This window comes from Saccopteryx leptura, chromosome 11 (assembly GCF_036850995.1).
Source record: "Saccopteryx leptura isolate mSacLep1 chromosome 11, mSacLep1_pri_phased_curated, whole genome shotgun sequence".
In the NCBI taxonomy this organism is placed as follows: Eukaryota; Metazoa; Chordata; class Mammalia; order Chiroptera; family Emballonuridae; genus Saccopteryx; species Saccopteryx leptura.
This window is the reverse complement of record NC_089513.1, coordinates 61,502,339-61,515,954: the sequence shown is the minus strand read 5'-3', so window position 1 is coordinate 61,515,954 and position 13,616 is coordinate 61,502,339.

Sequence of the window (13,616 nt, the reverse complement as noted above, 5' to 3'; positions counted from 1 at the left end):
CAAACTGTAGATGAGCCAACAGGCAGGGGAAAACCACTTTTCATGGCAGCAGGTGAACAAACAGGAAAATGGCCCCTCATGGTGGCTGCCAAGTAGTCCACACTGAGGGAAACACCAGTAGCCTTATATAGGCTGTACACACGTGACTGCCATGTGTTCATGCGCTAATCATGCGAAGTGCAAGCAAGCAAGCCTAACACAGCGGTTTCCCCCAAAACAAGTCAAGGCTCTTGTTGCTCCAGCCGCTGCCCAGGCCACCTTGGCAGGTGCCCTGGAAAGCATTTCCTCCTTACATCTTTTATTTAGAGTCTAATCCAACTTCTCTTCTCCACTCAATGTCCTCCCTCACAGCTGCATAACATTTCAGATTGTTTTTAAGTCTCTTCCTTAAAAATCTATATAACCTAAAGGACAAACACTGCAACCTAGCAGGCATCTGGATAGATCAGAGGTAACAGTCAAGTGTTCTTACAAGGGGCTCCGAGAGAGAAGGCTCCAAAGACAAAAAGCTGTTCAAAATAGCAGGTGCGAGCTGTCAGAAAGGCCATCCAAGCAGGAAACGCTTCAGAAGTGGAGAGAAAGACTGTGGGGTTCCTTCAGCAATGCTGTTCACTTAAAGCTCCTTCCCCATGCCAGGCCTCCCTCTCACAGGAGGGGAGCATCCTGCTCCATGGACAGACCACCCTGTGGAAGCATAGGCCTTGGTGGTCACCACGCACACCCATCAGTACTAATCAAGGTGTGTGCTCTGGGAAAAAGCACAGGGTGCCAAAAAGGAGGCCTGGCCTACACACTGCTTCATCAGGAAGGCTTCCGTGAGCTGGACCTGAAGGATCAGGGGTCATGGACTGGCTAATGTGCAGACAGGGCTGATGGGTCCCCAGTATTTATTCCCACCTCCTTTTATGAACCGCAATGTAAATGCAGGTGCTAGAAAACTTTATAAATTTCATGTCCCAGACACCTTTACAACAAGGTTCAAAATAGGTTCCACCATGTGTTATTTGGAAGGCAAACAGAAGGAAGAAGTCATCTCCAAAGGCCTGTGGGGACTTTCTGCTCATTAGCATAGTCAGAGAGGTGCTGGGTCTTAACAATGATGTTGTGGGGTCCAGGCTCCAGCTTCAAGGGGTTCAATTTGCAGCTGTGGCAGCTGAAGAGGACTCTGATTGCTGGATCACAGTGGAAATGCCATGAATGTTCTTGAACTAGCAGTTTTAGTGGCAACATCCCCAATGATAGCAGAGTTCAGGCCGTTTCTGCTGTTTTCCTGGGATCATCTTGGAGATAGATCCATTCCACCAGCCCCTCCAAAGGGGCTCCCAAGTCCCTGTATTAAATTTCCTTCCTGCTTAAAACACCTCGAGTGACTTCTGTTTCTGACAACTGAGATACCCAGAAAACAGGGAACAAAAGAATGTTTCAGATGAGGCGACTAGGAGAAAAAGGGAGAGGCAGAGCCTCGTCGGAGTTACTGCATGATGTGAGAGAGAGAGAGAGCCTGCCATGAGGCAGAGACAATAGGGTGGAGCAGAAGGGAGGGTAGGAGGTGAAGAATAAGCCACCTAGTAACTGATGCCAGTAGAAATGAAGAATGACATGGTAGTCTCCAACCCAGGTGGCCGGGATCAAGGAGATTCCATTTACATAAAGAAGCAAATAAGGCAGCGTGGCACCGTGGGAAGAGCTTGGGTAAGACAGACAAAACCCTCGACCTCACGCCTTATATTCTAGCAAGAAAGACAAATAAACAAGTAGATAAAATAATTTCCAAACGTGGTAAGTGCTGCCAAAAGGGGAGGGACAGCCCTGGCTGGTTGGCTCAGCGGTAGAGCATCGGCCTGGCATGCGGAGGATCCGGGTTCGATTCCCGGCCCGGGCACATAGGAGAGGCGCCCCTTTGCTTCTCCACCCCCTCCTCCTTCCTCTCTGTCTCTCTCTTCCCCTCCCGCAGCCAAGGCTCCATTGGAGCAAAGATGGCCCGGGTGCTGGGGATGGCTCCATGGCCTCTGCCCCAGGCACTAGAGTGGCTCTGGTCACGGCAGAGCATCGCCCCCTGGTGGGCAGAGCGTCACCCCTGGTGGGCGTGCCGGGTGGATCCCGGTCTGGCACATGCGGGAGTCTGTCTGACTGTCTCTCCCCATTTCCAGCTTCAGAAAAATACAAAAAAAAGGGGGGGACATATTGAAATAAAAAGGGACAAGTTAGTCAGGAAAAGTCTCTCAGAGGAAATGACAACTGAGCTGAGGACTGAAGGATGAGAAGGAGGCATCATGGAAAGATCTGAAAGAAGGATAGTCTGACAAGGAAAACAGCCAGTGCAAAGTTCTTGATGCAAAAAAGGACCTGACATACCCAGGGAGCACACAAAGCAGAATAGCTGCGATGAAGTAAGCGAGGGAAGGAGGGAGAGGACAGGCCCTGGAGCTGGGCTAGAGAGGGCATGGCCACTCGCAGTAAACCAGAATTCTGATTAATAAAACTCCTCCGCCCCAGTCCTATGTCCACTAACAAGGCTTTTGCCCTTGATTTGGCAAATGAGTGAATAATGAATGTGTTAAAAACTCATATATCCTGCCTGGCCTGTGGTGGCATAGGGCATGGAGCATTGAGCTGGAATGCTGAGGTTGCTGGTTTGAAACCCCGGGCTTGCCTGGTCAAGGCGCATACAGGAAGCAACTATGGTGCATGGATGCTTCCCGTTCCTTCTCTCATCTCTCTCTCTCTCACTCTCTCTTCTCTCTCTAAAATTGACACATAAAATCTTTTAAAATAAGTAGATGATATAGATAGATAGATAGATGATAGATAGATAGATAATAGATAGCTATAAATAGATGATAGATAGATAGATGATAGAGAGATAGATAATAGATAGATAGATACATAGATCGATAGATAGATAGATAGATAGATAGATAGATAGATAGATAGATAGATAGATAGATAGATAATAGATAATAAAGCTCGTCCTAAGTTCTGATTCCTCAAAAGGGCAGGAACCATATACATTAGCCACCAGGGACAAGACAAATAGCATAAAACACCAAAAATAAGTAGCAGGGATAGAGATGAGGACCAAATAAAGACAGGTAGCACTGGTAGCCAAATTCTAGGCAGAGGGGGCTAAGAAGGACCTCACAGATAATTGGAGAGAGAAGGGTGAGTATGAGGATCTCAGGTCAGATTATTGACATAAGTAGCTGAAACACCCAGACTGACCAGGTCCAGATGAAGAGAGTTCTAAACATCATCTCTATCGCCTCGCTCTTTTAGCTCGACCCTCCTCTGACCGATTCACTCTCCTCCTGGTGGAGAGATGGTTGCAGCAGTTCTAGCCCCTACATCTGCTCAGCCTCGAGGCCATCAGGAAACAGAAATATCTTTTGCTGAAGTTTAATCATGCCCATCTCGGAGCCCACTGCTATGGACAAGGGAATACAGGGCACTGATTAGCCACAGCTGAGGTGGCCCAGTCCAGAGCCAAACGGGGTCAGTCCCAGCCAAACACATGGACCAAGAGTGGGGTATGGGTAGTTCCCAGAGGGAATTGGGGTGAGTTAGCAAAAAGTGAGGAAATGGTTGCTGCTCCACCAGGGATTTCCAACAAAGAGCCACCAAAACTACAATATTATTATGAATAATAACAAGTGCCGTCTACTGAGCACTTGTTCCATGTCAGAACCATCTTAGGACTTGATGGTTCACTCAGTTCTCTCGACAGCCTGTTAGGCAGGTGTTCATCATTCCTCACGCAACAGTTGTTTAGAAGCACCTCCAAAGACCAGGCCTCACTCTGGTTGTCAGGACTCAGCCGTGACCAGAGCAGCAAGCATTCCCATCTTCCACCCTCATGCTAACATTCCAGCTAATTAAGCAAATCCTTGGAAGTGGAAAACACCTGGGAGACAATGAAGGGGGGGGCGCTTGAAAACAGAAGGTGATTTTTTGAATAGAGCTTCAGTGGACATAAGGTAACAAACCTTTGGTCATACCTGAGGTAAGTGCCTTTCAGGAAGAGGGAGCAAAGGCCCTGGGGCAGGTGTGTGCCTGTGGGTGTGAGGAGCAGTGAGGAAGCCACTGTGGCTGGGTAGAAGTAGTGAGGTTGGAGGGAAGGAGAGAGAAAGGAGAAGGGAAGACCTTTTTGAATGAGGTGGGAGTGTTGGGAGTGTTTGCAGCAAAAGGGAGACTTTGGTTTGAATAGGATCCCATTGCCAGCCCTGGCCGGTTGGCTCAGTGGTAGAGCTTTGGCCTGGCGTGCAGGAGTCCCGGGTTCAATTCCCAGGCAGGGCACACAGGAGAAGCACCCATCTACTTCTCCACCCCTCACCCTCTCCTTCCTCTGTGTCTCTCTCTTCCCCTCCCGCAGCCGAGGCTCCATTGGAGCAAAGTTGGCCCCGGGCGCTGAGGATGGCTCTGTGGCCTCTGCCTCAAGCGCTGGAATGGCTCTGATTGCGACAGAGCAACGCCCCAGATGGGCAGAGCATCGCCCCCCGGTGGGTGGGCCGGGTGGATCCCGGTCAGGCTCATGGGGGAGTCTGTCTGACTGCCTCCCCGTTTCCAACTTCAGAAAAATACAAAAAAAAGAGGAGGGGATCCCATTGCCTGCCACGTAGAGAAGAGGTTGTATTGGGACAAAATGAGCATAGGCAGGGGCTGGGGACTCAGGGCAGGCTGGGACCAAGGGGCCAGATTCTGGATGCTCTGTGAAGATAGAGCTGGCAGGATTTGCAGACAGATTAGATGAGGGCATGAGGAAAAGAGATTCTCATATACACATAAGAAAACAGGGGCACAGGAGCTTAGGAAACTTGCTCTGAACTCTGAGTTAGCCTCAGCAGGCCATGTGCAATCACAGTGCCTGCCTGGCTGAAGGGGCAACCAGAGGAAGAAACTGCCTCTTTCTAATTCACTGGTGGCCACCCTGCCTGTCTGTGAGAGCCAGGTGCTGCAGCCTGACCTCACCAAAGACGGGTCACCTGCCCACAAGTGACTGCTAACTTTTCCTATGTCCCTGGAGCTGGTTGTCCACATGGGCCGGGCCCATAGCTGAGGGCTGAGAAGCTGAGGCCGCCCAGGCTCTCTCTGAAGAGAAACACAGAGGGACATAAAGCAGAGGTTGGTGTGTTTTTCAGGAAGGAAATCTTTGCTGCTATAATAGTCTGGAAGTCTCCTGCTCAGCCCAGCAGTCAGGCCCAGCCAGGAAGTGGCCCCTCCCACAGCCCTTACTGGTCAAAGGCAAACACTTTTGAGGACAGGAAGGGGAGAAGTGAGGTGAGCATCAAAGCAGCTGTGGAATTTTGGAGGTGGGCCCAGTAAGAGGGTCCTTGCCATCTTAAGTGCTGGTGGTCCCTTCCAAGCCCCCAGACTGTGAGCCCGGTGAGGCGGGGGTGGGTGGGTTGTCCTGGCAGGTTGCTTGGCCCCACAATACATCACATTACCAGCCGGAATTCCTGCAGGACGCTTTGTTCTCAGGCAGCAGCCCAGCTATGGCCGCAGGCCTGTGTAGTGGCTTGGGCAGCAGACCAGAACAAGGCGTGAGAGAGCCGCAGCCAGCCATGGCGCTGGACACTACCCCGCAATGCCTGGCTGCCCTCCTCCAGGCACCCTCCATCCCACCAGCACCAAAGCCCCTCCTGGGCCCCTGCTCTTGAGCCACCTGGATACTGGGCCTGGTCCAGCTGGTGGGCTTCGCTGAAGCCACCCCAGTTTCCTGGGGTCATGCCCACTGTCTTCAACAGAGACCGCCTGTCCTGCTTCCCCTCACCTAGCCCCACCCCCAGCTGCCATGGCCCAGCCTCCGCGTGGTGACCTGCTGAGCACTGAACTGGGGCATTCCCTGGATAGTTCACAATGGAAGCTCTGCAGACCTGCCCCCATCCTCAGCAGGCTGTGTGACATCAGGAATGAGACTTAACCTCTCTGTGCTTCAGCTTCCTCTGCTTTATAGGAGGCCTCAGTTTCCCACACAGGCAGAGCAAAACAAGGACATTCATGAGAGGAGAAACATTCAGCTGCAGGGAACTGATTCAGAATTATGCAATCAGAAAAATCTGGAGGAAAATCATGTTCATATCAGTACTGAATTGGGTGTTACTTTGATTTGCTGGAATTTTTTTAAACAAAATAAATAGCACTTACCCTGTGCTAGGCACTGCTCTGAGCACTTCCCCTGTATGAAGGTGCCGGCAGCGGCCAAGGAGGAGAATGGAGCATAGCAGTGAGCAAGCTGCAGAACTGGGGTCCAACCTCAGCCCCAGGGTCTGTGCGCACAGACACTGTTCCAAAGCTGTGTTCCTAGGACCACTGATGCCTTCAGCTGACCCTTCCCCTGCAAACATCAAAGAAGTAAGACCCTACCTCTAAGAAGCAAGTTGTTCTTCAGAACTATGTAATGAACAGTTTGTGTGAATGTGTGTGCAAGTGTGTGTGTAGATGTGCATTTGTCAGTGTGCATGTTGAATGTGTGACTTACAGCATTGTCTGCATTTATATGTGTGTATGGGTGCAGTTGAGTGTATAGGTGAATGCGTGTAGGTGTGAGTGCATTACGTGTGCAAGTGTGTATTTATATGTGTGACAACAAGGACAGAAATATGTGTGTTATTTATATGTGTGTAGAGACTAGAGAACTGAGAAGAGCTGGAAAGAAAGAGGGAGAGGGGCAAGGGTGAGGCTCTGGGATGTGCCTGAAAAAATTAAAAAACGATTAGTCAAAGTTGAATTGTTTTTCTAAAGTCCTAATGCAAACAACATGTGGGACAGCGCCCAGATGGTGCCCGGGAGCTCCTCAGGAAACAGGTGCTCTTGGAATGTTTCCTGCAGCTGGGCTGTGGCAGAATAGCAGAGTCCCATGTTCTTTATTACTGTCAGGCGGGACCCAGCTGCAATCCTGTGCAATTGGGTGGAAACCCACGGCCACCAGTCACAACAACGTTGGCCTTCGCTAGGACAGGCCCACAGCTTCCCTGAGCCTAGCTTCACCAGCCAGTGAGAGGTGTTCCCCTGGGCTAGGGTCAGGGTGTGGGGGTCAGTGCTCTGTTGACTCTGTGGAATTGCTGGAAAGAAAGCTGTGAGCAGCACTGGCCGGGTGGCTCAGCCAATAAAGTGTCATCCTGTCTCACCAAGATTGCCGGTATGATGCTGCAGTCAGGGCATAGACAAGAAGCAATCCATGAGTGCACAACTATCATAGTTTTCGCTCCATAAGACGCACCTAGGGTTTTAAGGAGGAAAATAAGAAAAAAAAATATTCTGAACCAAATAGTGTGTTAAAATATTTAATAAAATATACCACAATAATATTTCCTCAATGTAAACTCAACAGTAGTATTAACAACCATTAGCACTGTTATTAACAAATGAGAAGAGACTTTAATGTTCAAATACTCTCCTAGTTGTCCGGGATCCCCAGGAACTCATCATTGCTAGTGTCACAATTTAAGAAGCTCAGTTGCTCACAATCACTGGTATCACTTTCTTCACTATTTTCATATATGATACCATCTTCAGTGCCATCTAAGGCATTGCTAATGCCTCGTTTTTTGAATGACCGTACCAGTTTCGTTCTTCACTGACTGCCATGATGTTTTCACCCACTCACAAACTTGAGTGATAGTGGGTCTCTTCATTGGTCCAGTTGGTGTCAGATCATGATTACCAGCAGCCATCCATTTGTTCCACTCTTCTCGCATAAAGACTTTAAATGGTTTGTTGATGGAAACATCGAGAGGTTGTAACTGGCTGGTAAGACCCCAGGAATTACAGCTAGATAAGTCTTCACTTCTTTAAAGGTTTTTTTTTGTGTGTGTGTGTGGTTCCCTAATATGTGCCCTAAACTGGTCAAGCACTAATAGGGCAGATTTTTTCAGAAGCCCTCTAGCACCCTTGGCCCCTCCCCTATCTGCCAGCCTGCCAGCCAATGAAATGCTATTAAGCTGGCAACAAGTGACGTCAGCACCTCACACAGAGCTCTAGCAGCTGCAGTGCAGCCCTCCACTGCTGCAGCACACCTCTCACATTGCCCTCCATGATGCCAGATGAATGCGCCCACACAACGTCGTTTGCCTTCCCTCCTGCACTGCATGCAACTGTGGAAACCGGAACCAGGAGATCACTCAGCAGATGCTGGGGTTCCACAGGCTGCCATGGCAGATATAATTACGCTCCTGCTGGTGCTCATTCTACATATGTTTACCAGCTCAGTGCCCCACAGCAGCTTTAAAAAAATGAATATTCGCTCCATGAGATGCACGGGCATTTTCCCCTCCACTTTTGGGAGAAAAAAAAGTGCATCTAATGGAGCAAAAGATACGGTAAGTGGAACAAGAAGTTGATGCTTGTGTGTGTGTGTCTCTCTCTGTGTGTCTCTCTCTCTAGGTGATGAGTTTCTTTAACTTGGAGAGCTGTTGCCCATTATTCTCCCCAAAGTGTTGTACCATTCTATAGTATCCTCCACTGTGAATGCTAGGAATTGTTTCCCTACAGTTTCCAAGCATTGAGTATGCTCAACCTTCTCTGTTTGCTAGTCTGATAGAGAAATATGGTATCTCCCAAGGGAAGGATTTCAAGCAGGAGAGGGTTACAATTGTGCCTGTTTTAGGAAGACCATTATGTTAACTAGTTTATGACAGACTAGGAGACAGTGAGGATTGTCACACACATAAAAATGTGTGTTACTTAAACAAATAGGGATTTATTTTTCTCACATAATGAAAAATCCAAAATATTGTTCAGTTGCTAAAGCATACCTGGGCTGAAATATCTGTGATGGATTCTTTTCTTGTTGTCACAGATGACTGCTGTAATTCCAGCCATTAGATCCACACTCCAGGCAAGGAGGAGGAAGGAGGAAGGGTTGGACCAGTTGGATCCATCTCTTTTTATCAAGGGAAAAAAGACTTTCTTCAAAGGCCTTCTTCAAAGCCACCTCCTGCAGATATCTGCTAATATGTCACAGGCAAAAACTGGGTTACATGCCACTTCTGGCTATAATGGATCCTGCAGAAGTATTTGACTATCCAGCCTCCACAATGGAAGGTCCCAAAGGAGCAGAGTGTTGAAAACAAATGTAAATTTTAGTTAGCTTCTGCCACCTCACCTCCTCCCAGTTTTGATGTTTGATTCCTGCATCAAGTTCTCAAACATCAGTCATTACTATACCAACTTCACAATTTTTCTTTGTCTAGCACCTACATTATCATTTCTTGCTATTTATTCTTTTGATTGACTTGTTTTTAAAATGAAAGTATTTTGAGAAAAAGCTTTTATGTCACTATCTTTTTTTTAATCTTATGCTAAAACATCTTTAAACAAATATCCATGTCCATTGGCATACTACCTAACACCTTCTCTCCATACCCCCAGAGGTATTCCTCCCACGTGTTCAACTTTAAATAATGTACTTAAACTTCAGTTCTTCCTAGATATATCCTAACAGCTCTTGGTGGCAGCCACTTCACTCTCCTACCTTTCTAACCTGCTTCCCCCCTCAGATTTCCTATCCTGGTTGATGGCAACTCCTCCTTCCCATTGTCCTGGAAAGCCATGACTAAGGAGAGTCAGCCCACATCCACCTGCATGTCTGAGTGGGTACTCCAAATAAAACTGTCCAAAAGTATGAGGTCGGCAATGGGATATATGAGTCTGGAGTCAGGAGAGAAATTAGGACTGAAGATAATCTGTTTGGAAGTCATCAGTATGCAGATGATGTTTAAAGACATGAGACCGAGCCCTGGCCAGACAACTCAATTGGGTAGAGCATTGTCCCAAAGCGCAGATGTTGCTGGATCAATCCCTAGTCAGATCACATACAAGAACAGGTTGACGTTTCTCTCTCTCTCTCTCTCTCTCTCTCTCTCTTTCTCTCTTTCTCCTTCCCTCCCTCCCTTTCTTCTTCTCTCACTAAAATCAATAAATAACAATTTTAAAGACAAGACTGAATAAGATCACCAAGGGAATGAGCAGATAGAGGAGATGAGATCTGAGGACTGATCCCTGGAGCACTCCAAAGTTTAGCATTCTGGAGAAGAACCAGCTCTGGCGACTGATTAAGAGCAGCCAGTGAAGGTGCGGAGAAGCTGGAGAGAGTGGTGTTCCAGTGGCACTGGGACTTATAAACGTGTCAAAACTTATAAACGTGTTCACTGAAAGCAGGTAGATGAATAGATAGATTGTTGATCATCAGCAGATAGAGTAATAGATAAATGATAGATGATAGATAGATAAATAGATAATAGAGATGATTGATAGATAGATAATAGATAATAGATAGATGATAGATAGATGATAGATAGATAGATAGATAGATAGATAGATAGATAGATAGATAGATAGATAGATAGATAGAAAATAGATGCACTGATTTGTATTGTTTTCCTATTTCCATGGTCTATTTCAAGGTACCAAGATGATATCACTGAACAAGCTGTTGGCACACACTCAACCCCTGCAAGCTGATATGAGCTGCCTCCTGCTCACCACTGCCTGGAAACCAAGTGAAGAAAGAGTTACAAGAAAGAATTAGAAGAATGAACAAGTGATCAACCATATTAAATGCTGTTGACATGTGAGATTAGATGAGGACTTCTGTGGTGATGTATATAACATTTGCCACACAAAAATGTTAAACCTGATATGGGCAAGATGCAAAACTAGCGTGCCCTCATTTACCTTTTTGTAAAGTCAGGCTCTCCCAGTGCACCTTAAAAAATCAGAAAAAGAGAAACTGCTTAGTACATTTATTTTCAAACTTCCCTCTTTTTTAATGTATGTATCAAGACTATAATTTTCCCTCTAAGTATGACTTTAACTGCATTCCACGTACAGTTAAATTGAGAGGCTGGGGAAGAGAGACTATTTGAAAACATGATGCTTTGACCCAAGCTAATTTATTTTTACATGGTTTCATTTTTTTTCTTCATTTTCTTGACTAAGTCATAGACAGAGACAAGATCACATGAATGAAAACCAGAAGAAACAACCACAGAAAACAAAAAAGGAGAAATGGTCAAGTCTACATATTAATACACTCTTACCTTGCTCAGTAATCTATAGAACATGCTTTTCCTTTTTAATGAAATTTCTCCTAGAATCTCATGCTTAGTTACTATCTGGAACATTTGTCAGATTAAAAAGTTGCACACTCAAATATTTCTCTATAACCTATAGATTGTTTCAGGATGTAATATTTTAGTACTGCAAAGACTTTAAACTTCTCTACTATGAACATTAATAAAATCTTAATTACACAAGTATCTACATAATATGTTTACAACATTTCAATTCTTTAAGTGATTTTTATCCTTGATTGGAAAGCTCAGTTGGTTAAAGTGTCCTGATACACAAAGGTTGTTGGTTAGATCCCTGGTCAGGGTACATACAGGAACAGATCCATGTTTCCATCTCTCTCTCTTCCTTCCTTCCTCTCTCTAAAATCAATAAAAAAATTTTTTAAATGCTTTATAGTGCCTGGCCTGTGGTGGTGCAGTCAATGGTGGGGTTCAAATACTTTACCAACCAATTATCTTTCCTAATGACCATTTTAAGTACAAAAAAAATTGATATACCACACAATGGATAGAGTGTCAGACTAAGACATGGAGGACCCAGGTTCAAAACACCAAGGTCGCCAGCACGAGCATGGACTCATTCAGCTTGAGAACGGGCTCATCTGGCTTGAGCATGAAATCATAGACATGACACCATGGTCGCTGGCTTGAGCCCAAAGGTTGCTGGCTTGAAGCCCAAGGTTGCTAGCTTGAGTCCAAGGTTGCTTGGGCAAGGGGTGACTAGCTCTGCTGTAGCCTCCCTGGTAAAGGCACATATGAGAAAGCAATTGATGTACAAATAAGGTTCCACAATAAAGAATTGATGCTTCTCATCTCTCTCCCTTCTTATCTGTCTATCCCTATCTGTCCCTCTCTGTCTGTCAAAAAAAAAAAAAATGAGATTCCAAGATGGCAGTGGAGTAGGTCAACATTCCAACTGCTACCTCCCAGGACCAAATAAGATTACAACTTAATTTATGAACAATCACCTTGAAAAACCAATATATATATATATATATATATATATATATATATATATATATATATATATATATATTTTTTTTTTTTTTTTTTTTTTTTTTACGTTTTTCTGAAGCTGGAAACAGGGAGAGACAGTCAGACAGACTCCCGCATGCGCCCGACCGGGATCCACCCGGCACGCCCACCATGGGGCGACGCTCTGCCCACCAGGGGGCGATGCTCTGCCCATCCTGGGCGTCGCCATGTTGCGACCAGAGCCACTCTAGCGCCTGGGGCAGAGGCCACAGAGCCATCCCCAGCGCCCGGGCCATCTTTGCTCCAATGGAGCCTTGGCTGCGGGAGGGGAAGAGAGAGACAGAGAGGAAAGCGCGGCGGAGGGGTGGAGAAGCAAATGGGCGCTTCTCCTATGTGCCCTGGCCGGGAATCGAACCCGGGTCCTCCGCACGCTAGGCCGACGCTCTACCGCTGAGCCAACCGGCCAGGGCGAAAAACCAATATTGAACTAAACAAAAAGGAGTCTATTACCAAGGATCACAGAAAAAGCCGCATCGAGACTGATAGGAAGGGCAGAGATGTGGAAAGGGCTGTGTGCCCTGCTTCCAGGAGCGAGCAGCAGCTGAGGTTCTGGAGGGACTCTCACTGCAGAGATGGTCGCCCTGAGAGGTATGAGTGCTAAGCCCCAGGCCAGGAGCCCTAGCCTAAATCCTCAGAGCTTAGAAGAGGTGCCCACACAGCATTTGCGGTGAAAAGAGCCTGGGTTTCTGTCTGCAAGAAAGAGACAGAGCTCTCGGAGACACAAGCTTCATCTTAAAGAGCCAATGCACAAAAACCTGTTCACAGCCACTTACCCAGGGCTCCGGCAGAGGGAGGGCTGAGAGGACTACAGTTGCATGAGGAGAGTATAAACTTGGAGGCCCAGGGAGAGATACTGTGGGAGACAGCCACCAGAACCCCTGTGCTGAGTCATTTTCCAATACCGCAGTCGCCATCTTTCTTCAGTGAAGCAGTCCCTGCTAAGCAGCATCAGCCTGGAGAAAAGCAACTGCTCCACTCTCAGGATTCTCTCCTGCCCCAATCATAAAGATTGGATGGTGCTGTGAAGCCAGAAAGCAGGAGACACGTCAGTGACTCGGTTTTCAGTATTGAAGCCAGAGCTTTCCCCCGCACGTACCTGAGTCTAAGATTGATGATTCTGCCTCACCACAGATTCAGTAGAAACTATCTAGACTGCAAGCAGAACACACTTATGGGTCAAAGAGGCCACACCCTACTGAGGTCTGTGAAAAAAGTCTGGACAGACTGAAACCTGGGACCCAGCCACACACATCACCCTTTCTAATCTTCAAATTGCCACAGGCTCTAGACCAGGGGTCCCCAAACTACGGCCCACGGGCCACATGCGGCCCCCTGAGGCCATTTATCCGGCCCCGCCGCACTTCCGGAAGGGGCACCTCTTTCATTGGTGGTCAGTGAGAGGAGCATAGTTCCCACTGAAATACTGGTCAGTTGGTTGATTTAAATTTACTTGTTCTTTATTTTAAATATTGTATTTGTTCCCGTTTTGTTTTTTTACTTTAAAATAAGATC